Below are 22,981 nucleotides of genomic sequence, written 5' to 3'. Positions count from 1 at the left end.
CTAACCCAACCAATAGAGTCATGATGAATTGTATAATCTGACTATCCCCACCTAACTTCAAACAAACTTTTGACCTACATCATGTAGTCTATCTCATCCATATCTATCTTAACCATATTCCCCAACTCTGATGAAATACCCTAACCTCAAATCAATGAGACCACGACCGGAAAAGAAAAAAGATCAACCCTGTCAAGGAAGGAGAGAAGTCAAACTCGACCCTCGGATGCATTACCACCTAGCCCGGAGTTCTTTCTCACCATAAACTTTCTTACCCAGGCTATTCTTGCCCTAACCTACCCATATTTTGTCCTACATAATAAAATGGCTATACATATAGATACCCATGCTTTCCTAGTCACTTTCTAATTAACATGAAACTTCTTATTCTTAAACTAATTAGAAGTTAAAAGCTAAACTATAAATGAGGCTTTTTACATCCCTTTTCTTACTAATCTCGAGGACGAGATTATTGTTAAGGGGGTAGGATTTCTAACACCTAAAATCATATTTTGGGAGTCATTGATGAATCTAAAAAAATTAAAAAAATTAAGAATTTAAAATGTCTCCTAATATGTGTCCCTTGTTTTTTGTTATCTTCTTCTAATATTTGTTGGGAATAAAAAAATTGTCAGAGGAATAAACCCTAAAAACTTTTAAAACAAGAATTTAAATTGAAACCCAGAAAAAGAAAACCTAATCTATTTGTTAACTTGGAATATTCCTCCCATAATTTATACAGTTAGAAATACTATTCCAAATACCCAAGTCACTTTTATTAGAAAATATAATACCCTCTCTCAAAAACAAGTAATCAACAAATAATCACTTGAAGTTTTTTTCTGATCACACACTCAAAAATGATATTTCCCTAAAAGCAATAATATGAATTACTATCTATTATTTGATTTGGGACATTTAAATAAAGGAGTACAATAATAAAAAGGGTAAATAAATAACCAAATATATTTTATTGCATGTGTTTGGACATAAATCTGGTTTGAAAGTTGAACTCAATTTTGAATTTGATTATCTAAGAAAAGAAGGAACTAAAATCAAATAGAACAAGAAAAAGAAAATGGGAAAAAGCTTATCTGGGCCGCAAACCTCATTTCTGGCCCATCTCCACATCTCATCCCGCGCGGCCCAACAACATATGTTGGTTGTAGCCCGCTTCCGGACACCGACACCCCTGTTGTAGGTGTTTGGGACCTGACCGCGCACCCGGGGTTACCCCTCGAGGTGCTTTTGGGTAGGACGGTGTTACTGACTGTAGCTCGATGGTTCGTGCTGGGCGCACGAGAGATGATAGACAATTTTATACAGGTTCGGGCCGCTTAGAGAGGCGTAACACCCTACTTCCTGGTGTGGCTCTTTATGTGGTGGATTATAGGGGAGTTCTCTAGTATGAAGGATGCTAGAGAACTGAGTAGATGGCTGATCAGTGGCCTGTCTTTTGATGGGGTGCCCCCTAGGCCTTATATACCCGACCGTGGGGCGTTACATGTGGGTATGATAAATATGTGCTCCTAAGTAATAGTGAACCGACTGAACTTATTTCCCTATTATCCTGCCGACTTATCCTCGTTTAGTTCCGACGTCTGAGGGTGCTGCGCGGGAGAATCAGAACAATGCTGCGGATAATGTTTAAACCCAATGAGCCGTCTGGGCTCGAGTCGATCCATTCTGCCAGTGATTCCTCCCCTGGCCCACGAAGGGATAGCCTTACGAAGTAATGGGCCCAGAGTCTTTCGCGAGGCCTTCTAGCCTTCTAGTGGACCCGGGGGTTATCTGTCCCCCACAAGCCCCCAATCTTTGAGTTGATTTTGAAATAATCGGCCCAAAGATTTTAGGTCCAGCTTGCAGTTTTGATTTTAGATTGCGGATGCTCTGAAAGTGCACCTGTCAAGTCGTTGCTTCGTAACTCTGTTCAATCCGATAAAAACAAACTTCTGTTATCTTCTTTGGCTCTTTCAACGGTCTTCACTTTGTATTTCATAAATTAGTGCTCGGTTACCAGCTTATGCTTTAGATATCAGCATTTTGTCCTTAGGAGGTGCACCCAATGGGTGTAGCCCCCGAGCTTTGAGTGGATTACTGAAAATAATCCACTCAAAGGTCTTCATCTCATGCTTTTTAGAAGTCGCTGGTTTATCTTCGTCTCATGCCTTAGAGATCAGCATTTCATCGTTGTTCCATGCCTTAGAGATCAGCGTTCTGCCTTTGGGGTTGAGAATTCATTGGGTGTAGCCCCCGAGCTTTGAGTGGATTACTGAAAATAATCCACTCAAAGGTCTTCATTTCATACCTTATAGAAATATTTAATTTATCTTCGTCTCATGCCTTAGAATTTGGCATTATATCATCAACTTATGCTTTTAGAGATCAGCCTATTATCTTCAATTCCTGCTTTAGAAATCAGCAGCGCGATCTACCCATGTCCTGTTAGGTTTGAAATTTATTTGATCGATGACAGATTGGACGTCTGGTAGATGGCTCTTGGCTGGTCTTCATTTCGCTTCATGCTTCAATGCTTCTATTGATTAGACTATTACTTCAGTAGCTATTTTTGGCTTTCCTCTGATCTCTATCGATATTTTTCTTCTGTCTTGATACATTCATTGCGTATATTGTATGGATGTGACTGCTTGGGAAAATTTATTGAAAATTCCTGGACGTCCCCTCCCCAATGGGTGTAACCAAGGGATGGCTTGGTGCGCTGAGCAGTTTAGCAAACTACCCTTGAGTAGTAACTTGACGTGACCGCGGGGTGTAATCATATCATCCAAGCAGTTGACCTCAGTCCCAATGGTGTCGTGTTATATGAAACGGCGTCTACCGCCTGACTTGTTTCCAGATGATTTGAATTGCTTATTGAATACTTTTGACTGTTCAGTGACTGTGGTAGGAGATGAGCGGTTGCCTCCCGCCTCTATAAATAGACTGCATGCTTCGCTGGTGTCTTCACACGTCTCCTGGCCATTTGTTTCTTATTCTCCCACTTTTCTCTTCTCTTCCAATCAACCATGGGCAAGAACAAGAAGGGCAGAAGTTCGTCGCACCACACTGGCGACAAGCGGAAGCGCGAGCCAAGTCCCCCTTGGAAGACTTTGGTGACTCCGAGTACTCGGAGGAGGAGTTTTCCTCCGAGTCCGAGAGGTCGCCGGTCTACGCCTCTCACCCGGTGTCGTCCGATGATTCAGACAATTCCTAGGGGATTGCTGCCGAGGTGTGGACGTACATCCGGGCCATCGAGCGCTCCGGGCTCGAGGGCTCAGATGAGTCGGAGATCTCCTCGGACAAGGAAAACTCCTCTGACTCGTCCGAGGAGAAGAGCGGCGGTGACGGCGACGACAAGGATGACGGCGGCGATGGAGGCGGCGACGGCGATGATGGCGACGGAGACGGCAAGGGCGACGGCGACGGTGGTTACGGCGACGGCAAGGGCGACGGCGACGGCGGCAAGGGCGACGACGGCAGTGGCAAGGGCGACAGCGGCAGCAGCAAGGCCAGTGGCAAAGCGCCACTGGTTTAAATATTAGTATAGATAACTAGTAGTAGTGGAATAATGTAGTAGTAGTTAGTAGTATAGTGTAGTATGAGTAGTGTAGTGATGTAGTAATGTAATGTAGCGAAAAAGGGAAAGAAAGCCGACTCATAATGAGTTGGTCTTTAAGTTTGTGGAAGAACTTCCCTCCTTTATATATTGAAGAAAGTTTCAGCTTGTTCTAAGCGTCCTTTCACTTTTCCATCGTTCTTCTTTTATAGTCAATCGATAGTTTGTCTTCATGCCTAGCGCTGCTGGTGTTCTTAGAGATAACGCCCGAGTAATGACTAGTAATTGCTGAGTCGTATTTGGTTCTGCAGGTATTTACTTAGAGAAAATGGCTGAGTTATGACAGATACTGTCGGCGTCTTTTAGAAGTAACTGTCGAGTGGTGCTTGATGACGTCGGCATTTCAGAGGTAAAAACTAAGTTGCGCTGGACCACGTCGGCATTTTAGAGGTAACAGCCGAGTTACGCTGGACCACGTCAGCGTTTTAGAGGTAACAGCCGAGTTACGCTGGGCCACGTCGGCGTTTTAGAAGTAACTGTCGAGTTAGGACAGACATTGGCGGCGCTTTAGAGGTAACAGCCGAGTGGTGCTTGACGACGTCGGTGTTTTGGAGATAACAGCCGAGTTGTGTCAGAAATCTTGTTTTCCTGAGTGATGACTTGACACTTTTTAGATACGATGCCCAACCTGGGAAAACCCCATTTATATCACGTCGCCGCACGCCTCTGAGTTCTGAGCCCTAACTTCACATTTCCGCCTCAAGCTATTCCTCTGTTTCCCTCTGATTTCGCTTCTGTTCAATCTGCCGGCGAGATTGCGATGGCGCCCAAGCGGAAGAACCAGAATTCTGCTGCGGTAGTCATTCCTCCCATCGACCCAACAGCCAGTTGTCGTTCGCAGGTAACCATATGTCTGTTGTCTCGGAATCAAATCTATTCCGCCTTGTCGATGTTGGAGTTCTTCCTCCGAAGGAGCTTTGTTCTTGGCGGATTTGCCGTGGGGTCACTGTTCCGACAGAAGATACCCATGAGTCTGTTGCCTACGTTCCTTTTCTCATCCGTAGCCTTGCTCTTCCCATTTCTCCCTTCTTTCGTGGTCTCCTTGACTTTTACAATCTAAACCTGACCCATATGAATCCCAATTCCATCTTGCAAATTTTTATCTTTGTACATCTCTGTAAGGCCTACCTCGGAATTCTTCCTCATTTCGGTTTATGGAACTATTTGTATCACTGTCGACCTAGGATGGCTGGGGGGCAACACCAGCTCGTGGGTGGTGCAAGTCTGGAGATGCGCCGCGGGAGGAAAATAGAATACCTTGACATTCCGCTCAAGGACAGCATTAAAGGGTGGCCCCTTGAGTGGTTTATTTTAGAAAACCACGGCAAGTCCCTCCCCCTCGGTCGGGGAGACAACCAGATGTACGCACTCTGAGTTGGGTCAAGTCTTCCACTGCCTTAGAGGTAACAGAGGCTAGGGTTCTGCTTGTTGAGATCTGTCTGCTAAAGGAGAGAGGTCTGACTGCCGAGGCTGTGGTTGCTGACTTTGTTTTTAAGAACATTCAACCTTTGAAGGACAGGGCATACCCATCTTACTTGTACAGTGGCATTACTGACTCGACTCGGGTTACCAACAGGAAAATTCCTACTAAGGATCTGGTGAGCCGTCTAGACATGATCTTAAGGGGCAAAGTATCAAATGTTGGTGCTCCTGTTGCCTACTATGCTTGGAATCTGCCACCTCCTAAGTCCTTTTTCAATTTCGTGTCCAACCCTCCTGCTGGTGATAGTGGTCTGGGTCTTAGAGTGCGACCCTCTCCTGAAGACATTGGGTCTCTGGTTGCTTCTCTTTGTGATCTTCCCAATGATGAGAGGCAAGTTCACTTTTCAGTGTCGGCAAGTCTGGATGATGAAGAAATAGATGTTGTACTCAATATGTTGGCTGGAGAATCTTCTGACTCGGCTCGGGTTGAACCAATGGCTGTTGCGGTTGTACAAGAGCTTAACAAAACAGTGGACACCCGAAAGCCTGAGGGTATTTGCCCAAAGTGTCCTCGCCCAGTTAGTCGCCCAACTGCGCCTGTTGAGGAGAAAAAGAAGAAAAAGAGGCAACTTCGACGACTGTCATGCTTGGATCAAGACACCGGCCCTTCTACTCCTGTTTGTGAAGAAGTACCAGCAGAGATCCTTACTGAGGTTGATCCCAATGGTGGTGTACCTGTTGAAGCTGACCCCAATGGGTGTGACCGCGCGCCAGCTGACCCCAATGTGTGTAACCTTATTGAAGCTGACCCCAATGGGTGTAACCTTGCACCAGCTGAACCCAATGGGTGTGACCTTATTGAAGCTGACCCCAATGGGTGTAACCGTGCAGAAACTGATCCCAATGGGTGTGACCGTGCACCAGCTATTGTCCGTATTTTTTATGAGGACGAAGAAGAGGAAGAAGAAGTTCCGCTAATTCGTAAGAATAACTAGCGTTATAGAGGTAGTAGGGGGGATAGTGATATTCCTTCTCCCGCTTTGTCTGCTCTTGTTAGCCTTCAAGAATTATCCATAACAGATTTTGATCAGGCTCTCGAGGATGTCATTCCTGAAGGTATGCTGTCGGAGCCAACTGCTGGTAATATGGTGGATGTTTGCTCTGACATTCCAGATGTGGGATTAGAGGTATCCGGGGCTGTATCTCACGCATCGTTGACTTTGGAAGGCAGTCTTCAGTGTCAAGAAGTTAGTCAGGATTGCCCGACTCCCATGGAGGTGACTGAGGATTCTTTAACCTTAGAGGTGGCTGTTGCAGAAAACCCAGCCCCCAATGGTGGTGCTGGCGGTTACCCAGCACCCGAGGGTGTCGTCGGTGGTGATCCGGCTCTGGTGGGTAGCGTGAGCTGCAACCCAGCCCCCGAGGGTGTTGCCAGTGGTGATCCGGCTCTGGTGGGTAGCGCGAGCTGCAACCCAGCCCACGAGGGTGTTGCCGGTAATGATCCGACTTTGGTGGGTGGCGCGAGCTACAACCCAGTCTCTGAGGGTGTCCAAGTCAGCTCTCCTTCCCACACCTCCATGGACATCCATGTCGGGTCGTCTTGTAAAGCCCAAATTTTATGTAAAAATAATAATAATATGCAATCTAATCCATCCCTTATAAGCTATGTATTAAGAATACTCTTTAAAGTAGTTAGATTAAAATAATTTATTATAGGAACTTCCCATTATCCTCTACTAGAATAAAAAGGAATGATGATTCTAAGATTTTAGTAACTCAAACTTTTGATTGAAAACTAGAAATTAAAATTTGAACTCCAAACACAAAAATGTGTGATTTCCAAACTAATTGGTTTCGAGAGAATACTCCTTGCTCGAATAGTATCTTTAGAGGGGTCAACATGAATTAATTAAAATAAACCTTGCATCATGCTGGGATTTTATGGCTTGTGCATTTAGGTTTGTCAAACTGAAACTTGAATTTGAATTTGTGAACCGGAAATTGACTTGAATCTAAAATAAAAAAACAGAAATTAGAAAAAAAAATAGAAATTAGAAAAAAATGGTGAATTGGTCGACCGGCTGGGTCGGATTTTCCAGCCAATTTATCTTTTTTCTGACGGCAGCTCACATCCCCTTGCTTTTTTCCATTTCTTTATTCCTCTATCCGAATTTTGCTTCATCATGAGATCGTAGATGGAATTATCCAATGAGTCTCTGTCGTGTGGAGTGCTTAGACCAGTTCATCTTCTACCGAGAACAGAACGTGGATCAGAGTTCCGCCCGGATTTTTCTCGCCGAAAACCAACGACCTCTACCAGGAGCTTTAGTGCCTCAGCCAATACGTGATCGTGCGCTTCTTGCACTAATCTATGGGATCCAATTACCAGCTATTTCTCCTCCAACAGAATCCTTCTCAGACCCGGATCACCGTAATCAGTTGCCGCCATATCCGGCTTGAGTTTGATCCATGCATGCTACAACAAACTGCCGAGAGATTCTCTCTGACTCAGGATATAAAGCCCCTGCGACCCCGGCCACCCAAACGCATAGCACCAGAGAGACGAGAGGGGTGAGAGAAGAACCCAGCCGCCGCCATCGAACTCGATCGTGTTGTGTCTGGCCTAGTCCTTGATGAGAAGTTGCGGGGAGCGAGAGATCGGGAGAGAGAGAGAGTGAAGAAAGGTCCCCATCGGCGGCGTCCGTTTCGTCGCGGGCCATGGGTCACCAGTGGCGAGCAGTTTTCCTGGCGCGCTAATCTCTGGTGAGCTCCGTTTTTTTTCGTCTTCCGCTGCGAAGTAATCAACCGCCAGTTTTGTTACCCGATAGGGGCGGGGTATGTCGCGGATGGAGCCTGGGGTTCACCGGTATTTTAGTGGAGATCCGCGACGAGCTATGGAGTTCCCGCCATGGAGCGTTGTTGGCTGTGTCGGGACGCTGTGAGGTAGAAGAAGGCCGGCATCCGTTGATCTCGTGCTGTACGGTGGTGATTAGAAGATGCCTAATACCCCTTCACCGTGTACTTTTTATATAAGAGACCCTAGAAAATGTGTTAACTAACCCGCAGTACTGCGCCGGGGCTCTGTGTCTTAGGAACATTTATGTAGAGGTCCCTGCTCTTCTCTGTTTTCATGTGCCCAATCCCGAGATTTATAAAATCCAGTAAAAGTAATTAGAAAATGATTTTTTTAATGTCAAAATAAATGCTAGAACTTGTTTAATTCATATAAAATTCATATGAAGTCCAAATCAATCCATTCCAATTTCTATAATTTTATAATATTATTGTCTACCAATTAGTGCCACTGTTTTAACATAAAAGTCACATTAAAATTAATATCCTATTTAATCTTGTGTTGAATACATAAATCCTCTATAAAATCATAACTCCTTAACCATAACTCTGATTTTAGTGGTTCTCGTTCTCACGATCTCGTAGTAACGCGTAGAATATGCTTATATAGTTTGTTCTTATGTTTGGTGTGTTGTTAATTTTGCCTATACCCTGTTTGTTTGTATTGCTACGACTAGAGCGAGGTTACGAGTCATCTGAAGAGCATGTTGGTACCTGGAATCTCAAGTCCCAGGCAAGTTGTGCCCTTGACCACTTTTTACCCAATAATGTTCTTTAATATCATTTATTCATGCATAGGTTAATTTTGATGGGACCCAATAGGTTACCCTAGATTGTTTATCTCATTACCTTGTTTACCCCTGAATCACTTGGGTAGTTTGCTATTGCTTTACATGGATTTGGGATAATTATTTATCATATCTATGTTCCAGTTATTTTGTTATTCTATTTATGCTCATGTCAAGATCATTAATGTTAATTGGAACATAGAGCTTAACTTGAGAAACACGTGCCACCACAAGGGTTTATGGACGCCCTTGGCTGATTAATTAGGAAAGCTAGTGGAGGACTACCTTACCCGAAAGGGGCAAGGGCAGTAGGGGGGTGGTCAGTGTAGGGAGGTCCTTGGTTGATTTTGCTGCGATGGCGGTCAGGCAAGAACCCTGCATTGGAGCTTCCTATAAACTGTAGCGGGTTTTCTGAAGCTAGTGGAACTTTGTAAAGGCCTCGTAGTGTTACCCTGCCTCGCCTCCTCGGTAGAGGTGTATGGGAAGTCGTGATCCCTTGGCAGATGGGTAACATGACTTGTGGGTAAAGGGTACCACCTCTGCAGAGTGTAAAACTGGTATACTAGCCGAGCTCACGGTCATGAGCAGCTCAGGACTCTCTGATGATTAACTTATGGAACTAAATTCAATTTGTCATATGCATTGCATCGCAGGTGATGTTGTTACTTTTGTTCTACTACTTAATTGGGTTGGTATTTACTTATACTTAGTAATTGCTAATAAAATTTTGACCAACTTTAAAAGTAATGCTTAGCTCTAACCATCCTCTTTAGTAAGCCTTACACTTCACGTGAGCTCCCACCTTTGGCGAGTTCATGCACATTATTCCCCACAACTTGTTGAGCGATGAACGTATGTGAGCTCACTCTTGCTGTCTCACACCCCCCCACAGGTCAAGAACAGGTACCGCAGGATGAGGCGCAAGGAGGATGCTGCGATGAGTTCGTGAGAGATCTAGGTCGTCGTCTCCCAGTCAACTTTGGGTTGCTGGACCGTTGTCTCCTTATATGTAATTATTTATTTTGTATAGAACTCCTATTATATAGTAAAGTTGTGACATTCGATCCTGTGCCATGATTCATCATATGTGTGAGACTTGGTCCCAGCACACCTGGTGATTATGTTCGCGCCCGGGTCTTGGTGCCCCTGAAATCCGGGTGTGACACGTCTCCACCATGATCTGATGGAGTGATAGTGATGCATGCTTCTTTAACTTCAAGCGAGCGAGTCGCCTTGGAGGTCGGCGAGCCGGATGCCAGAATTCTGATATCTACTAGTGGGGCTGAATCAACCCCCGATGATGCTCTTCAAATTGTTGCAGTTGATCTCCCTTCGTTGAGTTACAACGCAACTTCTCATGACTTGGGATTGCCCTCATTCTTTTCTAATCTTCAGGTAACTTAGCTCTTTTCGTTCTGTCGTTCCTCCTGGTAAATCATTTTCTCTATACTAATTTGTCTTTAATAACAGGCTTTGGTTGACGGAATGTCCGCTTAGTTGAGGTCACATGGTGCCACTATTCTAGAAGGGGCTATGTCTCTGACGCAGTGGAATCCATTGCTGCTTCAGAAACAAATAGCTGATTTGAAGGCGTCGAATGCTGGTTGGTAACTTTGTTTCTTCCTTGGCTGATTAATCAACTTGTTTTTAACCCTGTATCCTTCTTCGTTTGCTTTGTCAGATATGGCCTAGCGATACTCTAATCTTGAGGAGAAACATCTTCAACATCAGGCCGACTCAACCCGATGGTACTCCGAGCTTAAGGAGAAGTATTCCCAAGGTCAGATCGACCTGGCTCGAGTTTCTGCTTCTTTGCATGACGCGCATTCTTTGAATTCTTCTCTCAATGTTCAGCTTGACTCTGAAAGGGCAGTTAACGAGGTAAACTTACTTAATTGGCTCTGCCGTGCTTTACTGTTTACTGGATGCTTGAGAGTTGATTCTTGTTTATAGGAGGAGAAACGAGCACTTGCAGCTTCTCGTGATAATCTGGATAGGTTGTATCATGATGCCAGCAATTTCTTAACCATCATGGAAAGGAGCCACCACTTTACTATGACAGATCTGGATCATCATCGTCGTGAACTAAAAGTATCCTAGGATGAGATTCTGTGGCTTAGACAGTTGGTGTCAAGCAAAGACTCCATCATCAAAGATCTGCGTGCCTCCAAGAAATCAGTCGCTCAGGAGCTAGAGGCCGCTTGACTGGTTACCAAAGTTGTAGAGGACAATTGCGCCACTCTGAAAGCTCAGCGTGACAAGGCTATGGACAAAGCCATTCGCGAGGGGCGAATCATGATGAGGAGGCCCGGTGTAGTTGTTCCTAATGACATTGTTGCTGATGTCAAGGCTACGCCTGACGCCTTGAGTCGCCCTTCTTCCTTGATCGCCCCTGCGAAAGACATTGCCAAATAGAGATGTTTTACCGTAGCGACGTGTTTATAAGATACTGAATGCATTCGTGAATTATATGTGTGCGTGATCAGTGTGCTCGGATACTCGGTGGATAGGGTACTAGAATGTGTTCTTGGTGCTGAAAACTATAACATTTTGTTTATGTTGTTAGAATTCAGTAGTCGTCCTGAACGATTGTGGAAGTAAGTGCAACGTGCTGGTTTTTGAGTCTTTTCCTGATTTACGCCAATTGATTGGCTGCTAAGGCATAGAGGTCACCCTAAGACAAGTAGTTGTGAGCATGTTGCACCGTCTTAAGCCATTGCCGACTTAAGCCGATTGCTTTGTTAGTAGGGTATAGTGGTCACCCGAAGTCAAGTAAGCGCGAGCATGTCGCACCGCCTTAAGTCATTATCGACTTAAGCCGATTGCTCCGTTAGTAGGGTATAGTGGTCACCCTCAGTCGAGTAAGCGCGAGCATGTTGCACCGTCTTAAGTCATTGCCGACTTAAGCCGATTGCTCCGTTAGTAGGGTATAGTGGTCACCCTAAGTCGAGTAAGTGTGAGCATGTTGCACCGTCTTAAGTCATTGCTGACTTAAGCCGATTGCTCCGTTAGTAGGGTTAGTGGTCACCCTAAGTCGAGTAAGCGCGAGCATGTTGCACCACCCTAAGTCATTGCCGACTTAAGCTGATTGCTCCGTTAGTAGGGTATAGTGGTCACCCTAAGTCGAGTAAGTGTGTTGATTCCAAGTTGAAGTCAATTGATAACCAATAGTTTGAATGCCTTCGAGAGTGAAACCTTTTATTGATGACGTATTTTCCAATTACAGAGTAGAACGTTGCTCCGATAGCTCTCGCTAAGGGTAAAACTTCCTGAGGTGCTCTATATTCCATGAATTCCCCACTTCCGTGCCATCCATTTGAGTAAGCCGATATGATCCTGGCCGAGTGACCTCCGACACCATAAATGGCCCTTCCCATAGCGGCAATAATTTGTGTCGTCCTTCTCCCGTTAGAATTCGGCGAAGGACCAAGTCTCCCACTACGAAGGATCGATGTCGTATAGTCTTATCATGATAGCGCCTTAGGGTTTGCTGGTATCTAGCTGACTGAATTACTGTATTCAATCGCTCTTCTTCCAGTACGTCAATATCTTCTAGCCTGGTAGCTTTTGCTTTAGCTATTCTTTCGAAGACCAGCCTTGGTGCCCTAAACCTGAGGTTGGCAGGTAGCACTACCTCCGAACCTTAGACCATGAAGAAGGGGGCGTTTCCATGCAGAGCTCAACTAGGTTGAGTTCTTAGGCTCCAAACTACATAAGGTAATTCTCTAATCCACTTTCCTGCGAACTTTTCATTCTTGTCGAAGACTTTCTTCCTGAGTGCTTCCAGTATCATTCCATTAGCCCTTTCCACCTGACCATTGGCTCTTGGATGTGCTACCAATGCATATTTGATCTGGATGCTCTGTTGTTCGCAGAAATCAAAGAATTCGGAGCTAGTGAAATTGGACCCCAGGTCGGTTATGATCCTATTCAGTATCCCAAACCTGAATATTATATCTTGTATGAATTCCACTGCCTTGGCTGAAGTTAGAGAAGCAATGGGTTTGTATTCTATCCATTTGGTGAATTTATCAATGGTGACCAACACATGAGTGTAGCCTCCCTAAGCTTTCTTGAAGGGTCCAATCATGTCCAGTCCCCAGCACACAAATGGCCATGTTATGGGTATGGTCTGCAGTTGTTGTGCTGGTAAATGTTGTTGCTTTGACAAGAATTGTCAAGCTTCACATCTCTGGACTAACTCTGCTGCATCACTCTTTGTTGTCGGCCAGTAGAAACCAGACCTGAAGACCTTCCCAACTAGAGCTCTGGATGATGCGTGTATTCCGCACTGTCCGGCGTGAATCTCATCTAGCAGTTGTCTCCTAGTAACCGAGGGAATGCACTTCATGAGGACTCCTGTTGCACCCCTTCTGTACAGCGCGTCCCCTATGAGGGTGTAGTGGGCTGACTGTCTTGCGAGGCGTTCTGCTGCGGCCTTATCATCCGGTTCTTCTTAATTCTTTATATACCTGATGATAGGCCCTCTCAAGTCATTAGAGACTGACTCTGGTTGGCTCAAAGCATTGCACTCTTCTGCCTGATCTGAGGGAATGCTTGGGCATGGCACCTCCTGGACGAAAACTCCGGGTGGGACCTGAGCTCGACAAGATCCTAGTTTCGACAACGCGTCTGCTGCTGCATTGCGATCTCTTTCCACGTGATGAAATTCCAGCCCTTCAAATTTGTCTTCCAGTTTTCGAATGGTTGTACAGTACATGCCCATAGAATCATTCGAGCAATCCCAGTCTTTATTTATCTGACTTATGATCATCAGTGAATCTCCATATATCATCAACCTCTTAATGCCCAGTGATATGGCAATGTTCAATCCGGATCAGAGCTTCATATTCTGCTGCATTATTTGATGCTGAGAATAACAACTGAAGAGCATATTTGAGTTGTTCACCTCCAGGAGCAATGAAGAGGATCCCTGCGCCTGCTCCCTGCAGTTTCAGCGAGCCATCGAAATACATTCGCCATACTTCTGCAGCCTCCGGGTTGTCTGGTACTTGTTGCTCGGTCCATTCTGATACGAAGTCAACTAGTGCTTGAGTCTTTATTGTAGTGCGAGGCCGAAACTCAATGTCGTGAGCTCCCAGTTCGCAGGCCCACTTGGCTATTCTTTCAATGGCTTCTTTGTTGTGAAGAATATCCCCTATTGGAAACCCGGTGACTACTATGACTTTGTGGTCGTCAAAGTAGTGACGGAGCTTACGAGCAGTTAGAAGTACTGCGTACAATAGTTTTTGAACTTGAGGATACTTCTTTTTAGAGGGTCCCAGAACTTCACTGATGAAATAGACGGGATGTTGTACTGGATATGTGTGCCCTTCCTCTGCCCGCTCGACTACTAACGCAGTGCTCACCACGTGAGTCGTGCAGGAGATGTACAATAGCAGATCTTCTGCCGGCTGATCTGGCATGGCTCGGTGTGGCGGCTTTAGCATTGGTGGCATGGTCAATAACTTCTTCAGTGCATCAAGAGCTTCCTGTGCTTCTATGGTTCACTGGAAAGTGTCCACCTTCTTGAGCAATTTGTAGAATGATAGTCCTTTTTCTCCTAACCTTGATATGAACCTGATTAAAGCTGCCATGCATCCAGTAAGCCTTTGCACTTTCTTTTGTGATCGTGGTGCTTCCATCCTCATGATAGCCTCGATTTTCTCTGGGTTAGCTTCAATTCCTCAGTGGCTGACAATGAATCCGAGCATCTTCCCTGCAGGCACTTCAAAGACACATTTTTCTGGATTGAGCTTCCACCGGTACCGCCTCAGGCTGTTGAAGACCAGCTGCAGATCCTCAATGAAGTTTTCTGAGTTTTCTGTCTTAATCACTGCATCATCAACATAAGCTTCTACCCGCTTGCCCCAGTGATCGGCTAAGCATGTTTGAATAGCTCTCTAGTAAGTCACATCAGCGTTCCTGAGGCCAAACAGCATGGAGGTATAGCAGAAAGTTCCAAACGGGGTAATGAATGCAGTTTTTTCCTCGTCTTCTTTTGCCAGGCTGATTTGATGGTATCTAGAGTAGCTGTCCAGGAAGGACAACATAGAGCATCCGGTAGTCGAAAATACCACCTGGTCTATTCTAGGAAGTCCAAAGGGATCCTTCGGACAGTGTTTGTTGAGATCTTGTAACACCCCGGGATCCACAAACACCCCGTAATGCCACTGAACTACACTTTTGACATCCGTATATAAAATTTTGGTAGCATCTCATTTGCAAAATTGCATAAATGAGGGGGCAACAGTGTATAAACATATATCATGATAAAAACATACTAAGTATTATTAATCGGCTAGCAAAGGGAAGTTAAACATACGACATGAACTGAATTAACCAGTGCGCAGGACTAGTTAAAAAACAAACATTCTTTGACAACAAGTTTCTAATTAAATCATGGCTGCGCCTGGGCAGCGTTATTATGAGAGTGAAAGTGGACGTGCTGCTACTCCCCTCATTCCCAACATGTATCAAGTACCTGCATTGAGTAACGCAAGAGTGAGATGACACATCTCAGCAAGTAAAATAATAACAAACTGTTTAACCAGATAAGAACATTGTTTTACCACCACTTAATTTCACAACCTTCTTATTACGAAGGTGCATCACGAATACAACGTACAACATGCCTAGTTACCACACCTCGCAGGTAGAAACCACAATAGTAACATAGTAATGTCACACTTCATATATGTCGGTGTTTTGGGTCCGACCGCACACCTGGGGTTACCCCTCAATGTGTTTTTAGGAGTAGGACGGTGTCAACGACTGTAGCAAAATGGTTCGTGCCGATTGCACGAGGGACAATGGACAAGATTTGCAGGTTCGGGCCGCTTAGAGATGCGTAACACCCTACGTCCTGATGAGTATTTGAGTGCGGTTACAAGAGGGCTCTCTAGAACGGAGGCACAGAGAGTTTACGTGGGTGGCTAAGTAAAGTAGGGTCGATCGTTCTGAAGGGGTGCCCCCTAGGCCTTATATACTCGACCGTGGGGCAGTACACGTGGATATGATAACAACAAGTAGTTGAAAGATAGTAAACCTCTTGAGTTTATCCCTACGTAACCCTTGCCGACTTATCCTCGCATGGTTCTGTTGCATGGGGGCTTCAGCGCGGGAAAGTCGGGTCTCTGTTGCGATTTACTCGCCCGACGTTGTGGGTCGTCCGGGTTTGCTCCAATCCAGTCTTACGTCTTCTCAGCTTCGTTGATTGTCTCTCCCCAGGCCCACGAAAGAACGACCTTACGATTTATTGGGCCCTTGGGCCTTTCGTGAGGTCTTTCATCTCTTTAGTGGACCCGGGGGATATCTATCCCCCACAAGCCCCCGATCTTTGGGTTGATTTAGAGGTAATCAACTCAAAGATCCAAGGTCCAAGAAATGGCTTCCTGCTGTCTTTTCTTGCTCCGATCACTCGTTCGACCGAAGTTTAGTTTTGTGCTTGTGCCTTAGAGGTCGGCATTTTGAATTGTAGAATTCTGGATTTCATTGGGTGCACCGGAGGTGCACCCAATGGGTGTAGCCCCCGACCTTTGAGTAGATTTTAGAAGATAATCTACTCGAAGGTCTTCCCCAGAAATTATCTCTATGCGCGCTCCTGTACCTTGGTTGAGGATTGGTCTTTTCAATCTTGTCCCATGCCTTAGAAGTCGGCACTATATCGGTTTAGAGTGATAATCCATGGGGTGCACCGGAGGTGCACCCAATGGGTGTAGCCCCGACCTTCAAATGGATTTTTTAAGGATAATCCATTCGAAGGTCTTTCTTTTGCTTGTAAAAATTGTCATGAAGCTATTCGCATTATGCTTTGGAGGTCAGCATTATGTCATCAAAATTTTGCTGCAGAGGTCAGCATATATTTTGTCTTTAGCAGCCGAGTTTGCAATCCGTCCATATCTTGCTAGGTAACGCAATTTTATTTGCTTCTGCGACTTGATTGGACGTTTGATGGACATTCTCTGTCTAGTCCTCACATCACTTCTGTCGGTCATATCTTGTACTTTGCTGGCTATATTTGGCTTTCCTCTGATCCTTACTGATATCTCATTTTTGTCTTGAGGTATTTACTGCGTGCTCTGCACGGATGTGACCGTTTTGAAAATTATACTGATAATTCCTGGGCGTCCCCCCCCAATGGGTGTGGGCAAGGGACGGCTTGGTACGCTGAGTGTTTTAGCCGGCTGCTTCTGAGTAGTAATGTGATGGGACGGCCGGTGTAATCATATCCTTTGTGCTGTTGACTGGAGTCCCAATGGGTGTAGTGTTGCATGAAACGGCGTCTGCCGTCTGACGTGTCTTCAGATGGGTGGGAGTGCTTATTGAATGCTTTGCGACTGTTCAGTGACCGCGGTTGGAAGTGAGCGGTTGCCTTTCCTTTCTATAAATAACGCCCTTGCTCCTCTGGTTTTTTCACATCCTTTGCTGTTCTCTGTTTCTTCCCTTTCTTCTCTGCCGTCTGCTTCCACCATGGGCAAGAACAACAAGCGCAAGCATGAGCCGACTCCTCCATCGGAGGAGTTTGGTGACTCGGAATACTCAGAGGAGGAGTTATCCTCTGAGTTCGAGGGGTCTCCGGCTCCCATCCCCCTGCGTGAGTCGTCTGACGGCGGAGGTCTGGACGTACATCCGGGCCGTCGAGCGCTCCGGGCTCGAGAGCTCGGATGAGTCTGAGTTCTCCTCGGACGAGGAGGACTCGGACGGCGGCGAGGACGAAGATGACGACGACGACGACGGTGACGACGATGACGGTGGAGACGGCGACGGTGACGGCGGCAACGGCGGCGGAGGCAGCGGCGGCAAGGGCAGCACCAGAGGCGGCAGCAGCACGGGCAGCATCGGCAAGGCCAGTGGCTAAAAGCCACTGGTCTTTAGATATTAGTATAGTGTAGTTAAAATAATGTAGTAGTAATGTAGAGTAGAAGTAGGGAAGCACCAACTCGCGAAGAGTTGGTTTGTAAACTTATTAACTTCCCCTTAATGAAGAACTGTCGTTGACCCCCTTTTCGATGACTCGCTTTCTCTGAATGTTGAACTGATTCTTTTGATATAGTTGATGAATAACTTGCGCATCACATTGACGCCTCCAGAGGTAGCTGCCGAGTGATATCTTAGTCGGTTTCGGCGTTTTAGAAGCAACGCCGAGCGATTGAAGGTTGACATCAGTGTTTTTAGAGGCAACACCGAGCAATCGAACACGAAATCAACGTTCTAGAGGCAATGCCGAGTCAGTGAAGATCGACATCGGCATTTTAGAAGTAATGCCGAGCAATAGAACACGAGATCAGCGTCTTGGAGGCAACGCCGAGTGGTTGAAGGTCGGCGCCGGCATTTTAGAAGTAATGCCAAGCGATTTGAACACGAGGTCGGCGTTTTAGAGGCAACGCCGAGTGATTGAAGGTCGGCGTCGGCATTTTAGAGGTAATGCCGAGCAATAGAATACAAGTTCGTCGTTTTGGAGGCAACGCCGAGTGACTTGAAGGTCGACGTCGGCATTTTAGAAGTAATGCCAAGCGATTTGAACACGAGGTCGGCGTTATAGAGGCAACGCCGAGTGATTGAAGGTCAGTGTCAGCATTTTAGAGGTAATGCCGAGCAATAGAATACAAGTTCGTCGTTTTGGAGGCAACGCCGAGTGACTTGAAGGTCGACGTCGGCATTTTAGAAGTAATGCCAAGCGATTTGAACACGAGGTCGGCGTTATAGAGGCAACGCCGAGTGATTGAAGGTCGGCGTCGACATTTTAGAGGTAATGCCAAGCAATAGAATACATGTTCGTCGTTTTGGAGGCAACGCCGAGTGACTTGAAGGTCGACGTCGGCATTTTAGAAGTAATGCCGAGCGACTGAACGCGAGGTCAGCGTTTTAGAGACAACGCCGAGTGATGAAGTGGCGCGCCGGCTTTTTTGGAAATAACTGTCGGATGTCCACGTGGCATGCTGGGATTTTGGAAATAACCGCCGGGTGATGACTGGGCACTTTTTGAAAGGGTATCTGGCTCAAGAATATCCCATAAGAGTTGCGCTTTTAGCCGCCTTTGCTTTCCGTGCCCTAGTTCTTGCAATCCCGCATCTGAATCTTCTCTGACACTCGCCCCCTACTCTGTTCGCCAGTGAGAAGCAAGATGGCGCCCAAGAGGAAAACTGCGAACTCGTCTGCTGCAGTGATCCCCGCAATCGACCCCAACAGTCAGTTACCCTTCGCAGGTAACCACATGTCTGTTATTTCCGAAGCTGAGCTTCTCCGCCTCGTCTCCATCGGGGTTCTTCCTCCGCGGGAACTCTGTTCTTGGCGGATTTGCCACGGGACTACTGTCCCAACCGAAGATACCCACGAGTCAGTAGTTTATGCTCCTTTTCTTCTCCGCGGCCTCGGCCTTCCCATCTCTCCTTTTTTCCGTGGCCTTCTTGACTTTTATCATATCAACCTGACCCATTTGAACCCTAATTCCATTCTCCAAATCTCCATCTTCGTTCACCTATGCGAAGCCTACCTCGGTGTGCTGCCGCATTTCGGTTTGTGGAAGTATCTGTATCATTGTCGCTCTGGGATGGCCGGGGGGCAACACCAGCTGGTCGGAGGTGCCAGTTTGGAGATGCGCCGTGGGCGGAAGACCGAGTATCTTGAGATTCCCCTCAAAGATAGCATTAAAGGGTGGCGTCTGGAGTGGTTTATAGTTGATAATTATGGAAATTCTCTCCCCTCCCGGTCAGGAAGACAGCCAGACGTTCGTACTCCGAGTTGGACTGAGTCTCCCACAGATCAGGAAGTGGCCGAGGCAGGCGTGCTGCTTACTGAAGTCGGATTACTGAAAGAGAGAGGTCTGACTGCCGAAGCTGTGGTCACTGATTTTGTTTTCAAGAACATTCAGCCACTGAAAGACAGGGCCTACCTGGCATATCTGTATCGAGGGCTGGCCGACTCAACTCGGGTTACCAATAGGAGAATTCCTTCTGTTGATTTGGTAAGCCGACTTGAAATGATCCTCAGGGGTAAAGTTTCAAATGTTGGTGCTCCAGTGGCATACTCGGCTTGGGACCTACCCCCTCCCAAAGCTTTCACCCTTTTTGTGTCAAATCCGCCTGTGACTGACAGCAATTTGGGCCTTAGAGTGCGACCCTCTGCTGAAGAAGTCAGTACTTTGGTCGCTTCGCTCGGGACAATCCCTGATGATGAACGGCAGGTTTATTTTGAAGTGCCTCTGAACCCTAGTGATGCCGACATAAATGATATGCTTGATCTGTTAGCTGAGGATTCATCTGATGCTGCTCCTGATGGTACGTTGGCAGTGGTGCCCCTTCCAGAGGTTGATACAACTTTGGATGTCCCAAAACCTATCAGCACTCGCCCGAGGCGCCTTAGCCGAACCAGTCAGCCCGAGCCTTCTGCTGATGAGCAAAAGAAAAAGAGAAGAAGCCTCCGGCGAGTATCCAGTTTTGATGAGGACGCCGGTACCTTAGCTCCTGCTGCTAAAGAAGTGCCTGCAACTGGTCTTACTGACACTGATCCCGATGGGTGTGCCCAAACTGTTGCTGATCCCAATGGGTGTGCTGCTTGCGTTGCTGCTGTGGAGGATGAAGAGGAAGAAGATGAAGCTCCCTTAACTCGGAAAAACAGTCGGCAGTTCATCGCCAGCGGTGGAAGTAGTGGAGTTCCTTCTCCTGCTTTGTCTGCCCTTATTGGTCTGCAAGAACTGTCCATGGCCAACTTTGATCAAACTCTAGAGGATATGGTCCCAGAGGATTTGCTATCAGAGCCTGTGGATGTTGATGCAACAGAGACTTGTGCTGTCGTGCCCGATGCTGGGTTGAGGTCATCCCATGCCTCGTCGACCTTAGAGCATGATCTCGAGGGTCGGGATGCTGACTTGGATTGTCCTGGTCCCATGGAAGTAGCTGAAGGCCCGTCAACCTTAGAGGTGGTTACGGCAGAGAGCTTGGACCCCTTGAATAGTGCTGACACGCGCCCAGCCCCCGAGGATGTCGCCGGGGAAGACTTAGCTTGGGTGAAGAGTATAAGCCACTGCCCAGCCCCCGAGGGTGTTGCCGGGGATGATCCGGCTCAAGTGGGCAGTGCCAACTGTGACCCAGCCCCCGAGGGTGTCCGAGCAAGGTCTCCTTCCTGCACTTCCATGGATGTTCATGCGGGTTCACCTCCACACTCTGGCGGTATAGTGGTGGCCCAAACTCTGGATCAGGGGGTCGCTTTAGAGAGCAGCATCCCCACTGGTCTGGCGTTAGGCTCTGTTGAATGTATTGAGCTCGTTCCTGCTGGTCCGCTGCAAGATGCTTCGGGTGGTGGTCTGGCACCTGGTTATCAGCTGATTTCTCCTGACTTCGGGATCCCTTCGTTCTTTTCCAACCTCCAGGTACTGTGCTGTACTTTAGCTTGTTCTTTACGTTGCATGAATTTTTGTCATTATGCTCATCCGCTTCTTCTCATCAGGCTTTGGTGGATGGGATGGCCAGCCAGCTGAAATCGCAGGGTGCTTCCATCCCAGAAGTGGCTTCATCTCTTGAGCGTTGGAATCCGGCGTCGCTTCATCGTCGTGTATCCGAGTTGGAGGCGACTAATGCGGGTTGGTGCTCTTCCTCTTCTTCCTTGCCTTTATTCGTGGATTGTTTTACCTTCTGACCTCATTTCGTTTGATTACCTCTTGATAGGAATGACTCGGCAGATTGCAGTTCTTGAGGAAAAACATTCCCGAGATCAAGCTGAAATGGCTCAACGGTGTGCTGACTTCGAAGAGAAGTATTCTCAGAGCCAGACTGAACTGAATCAGGTCTCCGCTGCTTTGGATGACGCCAACGCTCTGAGTTCTTCTCTTCATGCTCGGCTTGACTCTGAAAAGGTAACTTACAAAACCGTGCTTTGCCTTATTACATGCTTGGATTCTGAATGAGTTGATTTTTGTTTGTAGGAAGAAAAACGTATCCTTGCTGCCTCTCGCGACAATCTGGACAGATTGTATCGAAACTCTAGCAACTCGCTAACCATCTTGGACAGGAGCCACCGTTTTACGATGGAAGAACTGGACAATCAGCGTTGCAGGCTGCAAGAATCTACAGATGAAGTGACCCGCCTCACGCAATTGATATCAGCAAAGGATGCCACCATCAAGGGACTCCGAACTTCTAAGAAATCCATTGCTCAGGAGTTAGAAACTGCTCAGCTGGCTGCTAAAGTTGCCGAGGAAACTGCTATTACTCTCAAAGCTCAGCGTGATAAAGCCCTGGACAAGGCTATTCGGGCAGGACGAATCTTGATGAGAAGACCCGGCGTGGTTGTCCCTGAAGACATAAGAGCCGATGTGAATGCTGCCCCCGATTCTTCGAATCGCCCTTCTTCGTCAGTCGTTCCTGAGAAAGACATTGGAAAATAGAGAAACATTTCACGTGCTATGAGCGCGCGGTTAGCATGATCAAGTACTTGTTAGGGGTTATCGGCTTATCATTCGAATGACATGATCACAGAATTTATTAATTTGCAAATTTGTGGTACGCTGCATGATGATTATGAAGTTTGTTTTCGGGATATGGAAGTCATCCCCTGAGTAAGCTGCACCGGCTTGAGCCACCACTGACTTTAGCCGATAGCTCCGTTAGTAGGGTATAGTGGTCACCCTGGGTTAAGTAAGCGTGAGCATGTCGCACCGCCTTAAGTCGTTGCCGACTTAAGTCGATTGCTCCGTTTGTAGGGCATAGTGGTCACCCCGAGTTAAGTAAGCGTGAGCATGTTGCACCGCCTTAAGTCGTTGCCGACTTAAGTCGATTGCTCTATTTGTAGGGCATAGTGGTCACCCCGAGTTAAGTAAGCGTGAGCATGTCGCACCGCCTTAAGTCGTTGCCGACTTAAGTCGATTGCTCCGTTTGTAGGGCATAGTGGTCACCCCGAGTTAAGTAAGCGTGAGCATGTTGCACCGCCTTAAGTCGTTGCCGACTTAAGTCGATTGCTCCGTTTGTAGGGCATAGTGGTCACCCCGAGTTAAGTAAGCGTGAGCATGTCGCACCGCCTTAAGTCGTTGCCGACTTAAGTCGATTGCTCCGTTTGTAGGGCATAGTGGTCACCCCGAGTTAAGTAAGCGTGAGCATGTTGCACCGCCTTAAGTCATTGCCGACTTAAGTCGATTGCTCCGTTTGTAGGGCATAGTGGTCACCCCGAGTTAAGTAAGAATGCAAGTCAATCGTAAACGAGCCGAGTATCTCTGAAATCTCTCTTTATTGATGACGTATTTCCATTATACAGAATATATGGTCGCCCCAGCTGTTTTGAAATACAGCTAGGGGTAAAACTTTCGGAG

The sequence above is a fragment of the Zea mays genome, chromosome 2, assembly GCF_902167145.1.
Source record: "Zea mays cultivar B73 chromosome 2, Zm-B73-REFERENCE-NAM-5.0, whole genome shotgun sequence".
NCBI classification, from domain to species: Eukaryota; Viridiplantae; Streptophyta; class Magnoliopsida; order Poales; family Poaceae; genus Zea; species Zea mays.
Note: the sequence above shows the minus strand (reverse complement) of the source record.